The sequence below is a fragment of the Dipodomys merriami genome, unplaced genomic scaffold (assembly GCF_024711535.1).
Source record: "Dipodomys merriami isolate MVZ:Mamm:240054 unplaced genomic scaffold, mDipMer1.0.p SCAF_135, whole genome shotgun sequence".
NCBI classification, from domain to species: domain Eukaryota; kingdom Metazoa; phylum Chordata; class Mammalia; order Rodentia; family Heteromyidae; genus Dipodomys; species Dipodomys merriami.
The window spans coordinates 2,454,241-2,464,570 of record NW_027202660.1 but is presented as its reverse complement, the minus strand read 5'-3'; positions in this window follow the sequence as shown (position 1 = coordinate 2,464,570).

The following is a 10,330-nucleotide window of genomic DNA, read 5'->3' as shown; positions in this document are numbered from 1 at the left end:
GGTGAGGGTTAGTGTGAGGGTTAGGCTTAGGATTAGGCTTAGGCTTAGGGTAAGGCTGAGAGTTAGTGTGGGGGTGTGGATTAGGTTTAGGGTGATTGTTAGGTTTAGGCTTAGGGTGAGGGTTAGGATGAGAGTTAGGGTTAGGATTAGCGTTAAGGTGAGGGCTTGGGTGAGGGTGAGGGTTAGGGTAAGTGTTAGGCTTAGGCTTAGGGTTAGGCTGAGAATGAGGTTGAGGGTGAGGATTAGGGTTAAGGTGAGATTTAGTGTTAGGGTTATGGTTAGAGTTAGGATTCGGGTGAGGGTGAGGTTTAGGGGTAGAGTTAGGGTTAGGGTGAGTGTTAGGCTTAGGGTGACGGTTAAGGTGGGAGTGATGGTAAGGTAAAGGTGAGGGTTAGGCTGAGTGTGAGGGTTATTGAATGGGTTAGCGTTAGTGTTAGGGGGAGGGATAGGATTAGGCTGAGTGTGAGGGTGAGGGTTAGATTGAGGATTATTGTTAGGGTTCGTGTGAAGTTTAGGGTGAGGATGAGGGTTAGGGTTAGGGTAAGGCCTAAGGTGAGGATGAGGGTTAGGGTTAGTGTTAGGGTGAAGTTTATGGTTAGGGTTAGGGTCATGATTAATGTTAGAGTTAGGCTTAAGGTGAGGGTTAGGGTGAGGGTGAGGTTTAGGATTAGGGTTAGGATTAGGATGAGGTTTAGGGTTAGGGTAAGTGTGACTTTTAGGGTTAGGGTTAGGGTTAGGCTTAGGGTTAGGCTTAGGGTGATGGTGAAGGTGAGGGTTATTGTTAGGGTGAGGGTTAGGCTTAGTCTTAGGGTGAGAGATAGGGTTCCGGTTAAGTTTAGGTTTAGAATGAGTATTGGGTAAGGGTCACAGTGAGGGTTAGGGTTAGGGTTAAGTTGAGGTTTTGGGTTAGGGTTTGGTTTAGGGTGAGGGTGAGGGTGAGGGTAAGGGTTAGGGTTAGTGTTAGGGTAAGGGTTAGGATGAGGGTTAGGGTTAGGATTAGGGTTAGGGTTAGGGTTAGGGTTAGAGTTAAGGTTAAGTTGAGGGTGAGGGTGAGGGTTAGGGTTAGGGTGGGGTTTAGGGTTAAAGTTATTGTTAGGGTTAGGGTTAGAGTTAAGTTTAGGTTGAGGGTGAGGGTGAGGGTTAGGTTTAGGGTGAGGTGTAGGGTGAGGTTTAGTGTTAGTGTTAGGGTTAGAGTTAGCGTGAGGGTGAGGTTTAGTTGTAGAGTTAGGGTTAGGGGGAGGGTTAGAGTCAGGTTTAGGTTTAGGGTTTGGGTGAGGATGAGGGTTAGGTTGAGTTTTAGGGATATGGTTAGGTTTAGGATTAGGTATCGTGTGAGGGTGAGTGTGAGGTTTAGGGTGATGGTTAGGCTTAGGGTGAGGGTTAGGCTGAGGGTGAGGGTGGGGGTGACGATTAGGGTTAGGGGGATAGTAAGGGTTTGGGTTTGTGTTATTGTTAATGTTAGAATTAGAGTTACTGTGAGGGTGAGTTTGGCGGTGAGGGTTAGGGTTAGGGTTAGGGTGGGGTTTAGGTTTAGGGTTAGTGTTAGGTTTAGTGTGAGGTTGAGGGTTAGGTTGAAGTTTAGGGTTAGGGTTAGGGTTATTGTGAGGGTTAGGGTTAGGGTTAAAGTTAGTGTTAGGGTTACGGTAAGTGTTAGTGTGAGGGTTTGTGTTAGGGTGAGGGTTCTATTTAGGGTGAGGGTTAGAGTTAGGTTTATTTTTAGGGTTAGGGTTAGGGTTAAGGTTACATTGAGGGTGAGGATTAGGGTTGGGGTTAGGATGAGGTTTAGGTTTAGGGTTAGTGTTACAATTAGGGTTAGGGTGAGAGTGATGTTTAAGGTTAGAGTTAGGGTTAGTGTTAGGGTTAGAGTGAGGGCTAGGGTGAGGGTTAGGGTTATGTTTAGGGTGAGGGTTAGGATGAGGTTTAGGGTTAGGATTAGGGTTAGGGTTAGGGCTCGGGTAAGGGTTAGGGTTAGGGTTAGGGTTATGGATAGGGTTAGGTTTAGGATTAGGATTAGGGTGAGGGTGAGTGTGAGGGTTAGGGTTAGATTTAGGGTTAGGATTAGGCTTAGGGTTAGGGTTAGGGTTTGGGTTAGGGTGAGGTTGAGGCTGAGGATTAGGGTTTGGTTTAGGGTTAGGGTTAAGGTTAGTTTTAGGGTTAGGTTTAGGGTTAGGGTTAGGTTTAGCGTTAGGTTTTGGCTGAGGTTGAGGGTGGTGGTTAGGATTAGGGTTAGGTTTACCGTTCTGGTTATTGTTAGTGTTATGGTTAGGTTTAATTTTGCATTGAGGTTGAGTTTGAGGTTGAGTGTTATGGTTAGACATTGGGTTATGGTTAGGGTTAGTGTTATTGTTAGGGTTAGGTTTAGAGTTACGGTGAGCTTGAGGGTGAGGGTGAGAGTTAGGGTTAGGATGAGGTTTAGGGTGAGATTTGGGGTTAGGTTTAGGGTTAGGGTTAGGGTGAGTGTGAGGTTTAGGGTTAGAGTTAGTTTTAGGGGGATGGTTCAGGTGAAGTTTAGGGTTAGGGTTAGTGTTAGGGTTAGGGAGAGCGGGAGGGTTAGGATGTGGTTTAGGGATAGGTTTAGGGTTAGGATTAGGTTTAGGGTGTGGGTGAGTGTAAGGGTTAGGGTGTAAGTGTTAGGCTTAGGCTTAGGGTTAGCCTGAGAGTGAGGATGAGGGTGAGAGTTATGGTTAAAATTAGGGTGGGGTTTAGGGTTAGGGTTAGGTTTAGGGTTTGGGTGAGGGTGAGGTTTAAGTTTAGATATAGGGTTAGGGGGGTGGTTAGGGTGAGGGTTATGGTTAGGGTTAGTTTTAGGGTTAGGGTGAGGGTGAGGGTTAGGTTTAGGATTAGGATTAGGTTTAGGGTGAGGGTGAACGTGTGTGTTACTGTTAGGTTTAGGGTTAGGCTTAGGATTAGGCTGAGGGTGAGTTTGAGGTTGAGGGTTAGGGTTAGGGTGAGGGTTAGGGTTCGGGTTATGTTATGGGTTAGGGTGAGGGTTGGGGTAAGGGTTATGGTGAGGGCGAGGGTTAGCGTTAGGTTGAGTGTTAGGGTTAGGGTTAGGGTGCGTGTGAGGGTGAGGGTTAGAGTTAGGGTGAGGGTTAGGGTTAGGATGAGTGTTAGGGTTAGAGTTAGATTTAGGGTGAGTCTGAGGGTGAGGGTTAGGGTGAGGGTTAGTGTTAGATTTAGGGTTAGGGTGAGGGTGAAGCTGAGGGTGAGGGTTAGGGTTAGGGTTAGGGCGAGGTTTAGGGTTAGTGTTATGATTAGTGTTAGGATGAGGGTGAGGTTTAGGGGTAGAGTTAGGGTTAGGGTGTGGGTTAGGGTGAGGGTTAGGGTGAGGGTTAGGGAGGGGGTGATGTTGAGGGTAAATGTGAGTTTTAGGCTGAGGGTGAGTTTTACCATAAGGGTGATGGTTAGGGTGAGGATGAGTGTTAAGGTTAGCGTGAGTGTTAGGGTGAGGGTGAAGGTTAGGGTTAGTTGGAGGGTTAGGTCGAGGGTTAGGGTTAGGGTTAGTTTTAGGGTTAAGGTTACAGTGAGGGTTAGGTTGAGGTTTAGGGTTCGTGTTACAGTTAGGATTAGGATTAGGGTAAGGGTTACGCTGAGTGTGAGGTTTAGGGTTAGGGTTAGGGTTAGACTTAGGTTTAGGCTGAGGGTGAGGGTGAGGATGAAGGATAGGGTTAGGGTGAGGGTTAGGGTTAGGTTTAGGGAGAAAGATAGCGTTTGGGTTAAGTTTAGGGTTAGGGTTAGTTTGAGATTTAGAGTTAGGGTTAGGGTGAGGGTGAGGGATAGGGTTAGGATGAGGGTTAGGATGAGGATTAGGGTTATGATTAGTGTTAGGGTATGGGCTAGGGTGATGGTGATTTTTAGGGTTATGTTTTGGGTGAGGTTTAGTGTTAGGTTAGGGTTAGAGTTCGTGTTAGGATGAGAGTTAGTGTTACCATGAAGTTAGGGTTAGGGTTATGGTGAGGTTGAGGGTTAGAATTAGGTGTAGGGTGAGGGTGAGTGTTGGATTAGGGTTAGTGTTAATTTAGGTTTAGGATTAGTGTTATTGTTAGGGGTAGGGTTAGACTTACAGTGAGGGTGAGGGTGAGGGTGAGGGTTAGGGTTAGGGTGAGGGTTAGGATTGGGGTTATGGGGAGGGTTATGATGAGGGTTAGGTTTAGGATTAGGTTTAGGGTGAGGGTTATGCTTACGGAAGGGTGAGGGTTAGGGTTAGGGTTAGGATTAGGGTTAGGGTTAGGGTTATTGTTAGGGTTAGGGTTAGGGTTATGGTTACGGTGAGGGGGAAGGTTAGGGTTAAGTTTAGGGTGAGGTTTTTAGTGTTAGGGTTAGGGTTAGAGTTAGGGTTAGGGTGAGGGTGATGTTTAGGGGTAGAGTTAGGGTTACGGTGAGGGTCAACATGAGGGTTAGGGTTACCGTGAGGGTTAAGGTGGGGGTGATGGTAAGGGTAAAGATGAGGATTAGGCCTAGGGTGAGGGTTATGGTAAGGGTGAGGGTTACGGTTAGGGTGAGGATGAGAGTTAGGGTTAGGGTGAGTGCTAGGGTGAGGGTGAGGACTAGGTTTAGTGTTAGGGTGAGGTTAGGGTTAGTGAGGGGTATGGTTAGGGTTAAGGATAGGGTTAGGTTTAGGTTTATTGTTAGAGTTAGGTTTAGGGTTAGGGTAGGGTTAAGGTTAGGGTTAGGGTTATTGTTAGGGTTAGGGTTAGGATGAGGTTTAGGTTTAGGGTTCGGGTTAGAGTTAGGCTTAGGGTAAGGGTTCGGTTTAGGGTTAGAGTTAGGGTTAGTGTTAGGGTTAGGGTTAGCATGAGGATTCGGTTTAGGGTTAGGCTTAGGCTTTGGTTTAGGCTTAGGCCCTGCATGTGGGTGAGGGTTAGGGTTAGGGTGAGGGTGAGGGTAATCGATACGGAAGGGTGAGGGTTTGGGTTAGGGTGAGGGTTAGGGTTAGAATTAGGGTTAGGGTGAGGGTGAGGGTTAGGATTAAGGTTAGGGTTAGGGTTATTGTTAGGGTTAGGGTTAGGGTTACGGTGAGGGTGATGGTCAGGGTTAAGTTTATGGTGAGGTTTTTAGTGTTAGTGTTAGGGTTAGGGTCAGGGTGAGGGTGAGGTTTAGGGGTAGAGTTAGGGTTAGGGTTATGGTTAGCATGAGGGTTAGGGTTAGGGTGAGGGTTAAGGTGGGGTGACGCTAAGGGTAAAGATGAGGGTTAGGACTAGGGTGAGGGTTATGGTAAGGGTGAAGGTTAGGGTTAGGGTGAGGATTAGGGTGAGAGTCCGTGTTCAGGTTAAGTTTAGGGTTAGGGTGAGGTTTAGGGTGAGGATGAGGGTTAGGGTTAGGGTGAGGACTAGGCTAAGAGGGAGGATTAGGTTTAGTGTTAGAGTGAGGTTAGGGTTAGGGTGAGGGTTATGGTTAGGGTTAGGGTTAGGCTTAGGGTTAGGGTTAGGTTTAGTGTTAGGGTTAGGGGTAGGATTAGGGTAGGGTTAAGGTTAGGGTTAGGGTTATTGTTAGGGTTAGGGTTAGGATGAGGTTTAGGTTTAGAGTTAGGGTTAGTGTTAGGGTTAGGGTAAGGGTGAGGTTTAGGGTTAGAGTTAGGTTTAGTGTTATGGTTAGGGTTAGGGTGAAGTTTAGGGTCAGGGTTAGGCTTCAGCTTTGGTTTAGGCTTAGGCCCAGCATGTGTGTGAGGGTTAGGGTGCGGTTTAGGGTGAGCTTTAAGGTTAGGGTTCGGGTAAGGTTTAGGATGATTTTTAGGGTTAGGATTAGAATTAGGGTGAGGGCAAGTTTTAGGGTTAGGATGATTATTCGGGTTAAGGATAGGGTTAGATTTAGGATTAGGGTTAGGGTGAGGGTTAGTGTGAGGGTTAGGGTTAGCATTAGGGTTAGGCTTCGGGTTAAGGTGAGGATTAGGGTTAGGGTTTGGTTAGGGTGAGCGTGAGGCTGAGGAGTAGGGTTAGGTTGAGGTTTAGGTTTAGGCTTAGGTTTAGGGTTAGTTTTAGAGTTATGTTTAGTGTTAAGGTTAAGTTTAGGGTTAGGTTTAGTGTTATTGTTACGGTTAGGGTTACAGTTAAGGTGAGGTTGAGGGTGAGGGTGAGGTTTAGGTTTAGGGTGAAGTTTAGGGTTAGGGTCATGGTTAGGTTTAGGGTGAGGTTTAGGGTTAGAGTTAGATTGAGGAGGGAGGGTTATGGTGAAATTGAGGGCTAGGTTTAGTGTTAGGTTTAGGGTGAGGGTGAGGTATAGGTTGAGGTTTAAGGATAGGGGTAGTTTTAGGATTAGTGTTAGGGGGATGGTGAGTGTGAGGGTTAGGGTGAGGGTTAGGCTTAGGCTTAGGTTTAGGCTGAGGGTGAGGGTGGGGGTAAGGATTAAAGTTAGGGTGATGATTAGGGTTAGGATTAGTGCTGTTGTTAGGTTTAGGGTTAGAGTTAAGTGAGGTTGAGGGTGCGGGTGAGGGTTAGCGTTAGGGTTAGGGTGGGGTTTAGGGTTAGGCTTAGTGTTAGGGTTAGGGTGAGGTTTAGGGTTAGATATAGGGTTAGGGGGAGGGTTACGGTGATGGTTAGGGTTAGGGTTAGTGTTAGGGTTAGGGTGAGTGTGAGGGTTAGGTTTAGGTTTAGGGTTAGGCTTAGGGTTAGGATGAGGGTGATGGTGAGGGTGAGGGTTAGGGTTAAGGTGAGGGATAGGGTAAGGGTTATGGGGAGGGTTATGATGAGGGTTAGGGTTAGGATTAGGGTTAGGGTGAGGGTTAGGGTTAGGATTAGTGTTAGGGTTAGGGTTATTTTTAGGGTTAGTGTTAGGGTTATGGTTACTGTGAGGGTGAGGTTTAGGGTTAAGCTTAGGGTGAGGTTTATAGTGTTAGGGTTAGGGTTAGAGTTAGGGTTAGGGCGAGGGTGAGGTTTAGGGTTAGAGTTAGGGTTAGTGTTAGGGTTAGGGTTAGGGTGAGGGTTAGGGTTAGATTTAGGCTTAGGCTTTGGTTTAGGCTTAGGCCCAGTATGTGAGTGAGGGTAAGGGTTAGGGTTAGGTCGAGGGTTAGTGTTATTGGTAGGTTTAGTTTTATATTTGCAGTGAGGTTGAGGCTGAGGTTTAGGGTTAAGTTTAGGGTCAGGTTTTTAGTGTTAGGGTTAGTGTTAGAGGTAAGGTTAGGGTGAGGGTGAGGTTTAGGCGTAGAGTTAGGGTTAGGGTGTGGTTTAGGGTGAGGGTTAGTGTTAGGGTGAGTGTTAGGGTTAGGGGTAGGGTGAGAGTGAAGGGTAGATTGAGGATTAGTGTTTGTTTAGTGTGAGGTTTAGGGTGAGGATGAGGGTTAGGGTTAGGGTGAGGGTTAGGTTTAGGATTAGGGTGAGGTTTAGGTTTAGGGTGATGGTTAGTGTTAGAGTGAGTGTTTGTGTTAGGATTAGGGTTAGTGTTAGGGTGAGTGTAAGTGTTAGGGTGAGGGTTTGTGTGAGGATGAGGGTTATGGTAAGGGTGAGGGTTAGGATTAGTGTTAGGGTTAGGGTTAGGGTTAGGGTTAGGGTTAGGCTTAGGCTTAGGCTTAGGTTTAGGCTGAGGGTGAGGGTGAGGTTAAGGGTTATGGTTAGGTTGAGGGTTAGGGTTAGGATTATTGTTAATGTTAGCTTTAGGGTTATTCTGAGGGTGAGGGTTAGGGTGAGGTTTAGGGTTAGGGTGAGGGTTATGTTTATGGTTATGATTAGGGTTAGTGTTAGTGTTATTGTTAGGGTTAGGGTTAGAATTAAGGTTAGGTTGAGGTTGTGTTAGGTTGAGAATTAAGGTTAGGTTGAGTGTGAGTGTTAGGGTTAGGCTGATTTTTAGGGTGAGGTTTAGGGTTAGGGTTAGGGTTAGGGTGAGTGTGAGGTTTAGGGTTAGACTTAGGGTTGAAGAGAGGGTTAGGGTGAGATTTAGGGTTAGGGTTAGGATGAGGCTGAGGGTTAGGTTGAGGTTTAGGGATAGGGTTAGGTTTAGGATTAGGGTTAGGGTGAGGGGGAGTGTGAGGGTTAGAGTGAGGGTGATGGTGGGTGTACGGATTAAGGTTAGGGTGATGGTAAGGGTTAGGGTGGGGGGGACGGTAAGGGTAAAGGTGAGGTTTAGACTGAGGGTGAGGGTTATGCTAAGGGTTAGGGTTAAGGTTAGGGGGAGGGATAGGGTTTGGGTTAGGCTGAGGGTGAGGGTTAGATTGAGGATTAGTGTTAGGGTTAGTGTGAGGTTTAGGGTCAGGATGAGGATTAGGATTAGGGTGAGGTGTAGGGTGAGGATGAGGGTTAAGGTTAGTGTTAGGGCGAGGCTTAGGGTTAGGGTGATGGTTAGGGTTAGTGTTAGAGTGAGGTTTAGTGTTAGGTTTAGGGTTAGGATTAATGTTAGGGTTAGGCTTAAGGTGAGGGTTAGGGTGAGGGTGAGGTTTAGGGATAGGTTAGGATTAAGAATAGGGTTAGGGTTAGAGTGAGTGTGAGGTTTACGGTTAGCGTTAGTGTTAGCGTTAGGCTGAGGGTGAGGGTGAGGGTGAGGGTTATTGTTAGGGCGAGGGTTAGGGTTAGGGTTAGGGGGAGAGTTAGAGTTCGGGTTAAGTTTATGGTTAGAGTGAGGATTAGGGTAAGGGTTACAGTGAGGGTGATGGTTAGGGTTAGGTTGAGGGTTAGGATTAGGGTTATGTTTAGAGTGAGGGTGAAGGTGAGGGTTAGGGTTAGTGTTAGGGTGAGGGTTAGGATGAGGGTTAGGGTTCGGATTAGGGTTAGGGTGAAGGCTAGGGTGACGGTGAGATTTAGGTTTAGGGTTAGGGTGAGGTTTAGGTTTAAGTTTAGTGTTAGGGATAGAGAGAGGGTGAAGTTTAGGGTTAGAGTTAGGGTTAGGTTGAGGCTGAGGCTGAGGGTTAGGGTTAAGGTTAGTGTTAGAGTTAGGGATACGGTGAGCGTTACGGTGAGAGTGAGGTTTACGCTTAGTGTTAGGATTTGGATTAGGGTAAGGGTTAGGGTGAGGGTGAGGGTGAGGGTGAGGGTTAGGGTTAGGGTAAAGGTTAGGGGTAGGATTAGGGTGAGATTTAGGATTCTGGTTAATGTTGGGTTAGGGTGAGGTTTAGGGTTAGGGTTACATTGAGTGTGAGGGTTAGGGTTAGGTTGAGGGTTAGGGTTAGGCTTAGGATTAGGGTGAGGGTTAGGGTTAGGGTGAGGTTTAGGGTGAGGTTTTGGGTTAGAGTTAGGTTTAGGGGCAGGGTTAGGGTGAGGTTTAGGGTTAGGGTTAGTGTTAAGGTTAGGGTGAGGCTTAGGGTTAGGGTTAGTGTTAGTGTTATTGTTAGTTTTATGGTTAGGTTGAAGTTTGCGGTGAGGGTGAGGCTGAGGGTGAGGGTCATGGTTATGTTTATGGATATGGTTATGGTTAGTGTTATTGTTAGGGTTAGGGTTAGAGTTAAATTAGGTTGAGGGTGAGGGTGAGTGTTAGGGTTAGGGTGAGTTTTAGGGTGAGGTTTAGGGTTAGGGTGAGGTTTAGGGTGAGGGTGAGGGTGAGGTTTAGGTTAAGAGTTAGGGTTGAGTGGAGGGTTAGGTTGATGTTTAGGGTTAAGGTTAGGATGAGGGTGAGGGTTAGGTTGAGGTTTAGGGGTAGGGTTAGGTTTAGGATTAGGGTTAGGGTTAGGGTGAGTGTGAGGGTTACGGTGAGGCTTAGTCTTAGGCTTAGGATTTGTCTGAGGTTGATGGTGGCGGTGAGGATTAAGGTTAGGGTGATGGTAAGGGTTAGGGTTAGTGTTAATGTTAGGGTTAGGCTTAGAGGTAAGATTAGGGTGAGGGTGAGGTTTAGGGGTAGAGATAGGGTTAGGGTGAGTGTTAGGCTTAGGGTGAGGGTTAGAGTGGGGGTGACGGTAAGGGTAAAGGTGAGGTTTAGGCTGAGGGTGAGGGTTACGGTAAGGGTTAATTTTAGGGTTATGGGGAGGGATAGGGTTAGAGTTACGGTGAGGGTGAAGGTTAGGGTTAGATTGAGGATTAGTGTTAGGGTTAGGATGAGAATTAGGGATAGGGTTATGTTTAGGGTTAGGGTTTGAGTTAGGGTGAGTATGACGGTGAGAGTTAGGGTTAGGATTAGGGTTACGGTTAGTGTTAGGCAGAGGGTGAGGGTGAGGGTGAGGTTTAGGGTTAGGGTGACCTTTAGGGTTAAGGTTAGGGTGAAAGGTAGGGTTAGTGTTAGGGAGATTGTTAGGGTTAGGGTGAGGGTTTGGTTTAGTTTGAGGGTTAGGGTGAAGGTGAGTTTAAGATTGAGGGTTAGGGTGAGGGTGATGGTGACGGTGAGGGTTAGGGTTAGGATTCTGGTTAGGGTTAGGGTGAGGGTTAGGGTTAGGTTTAGGGTTAGGGTGAGGGTAAGGTTGAGGGTGAGGGTTAGGGTT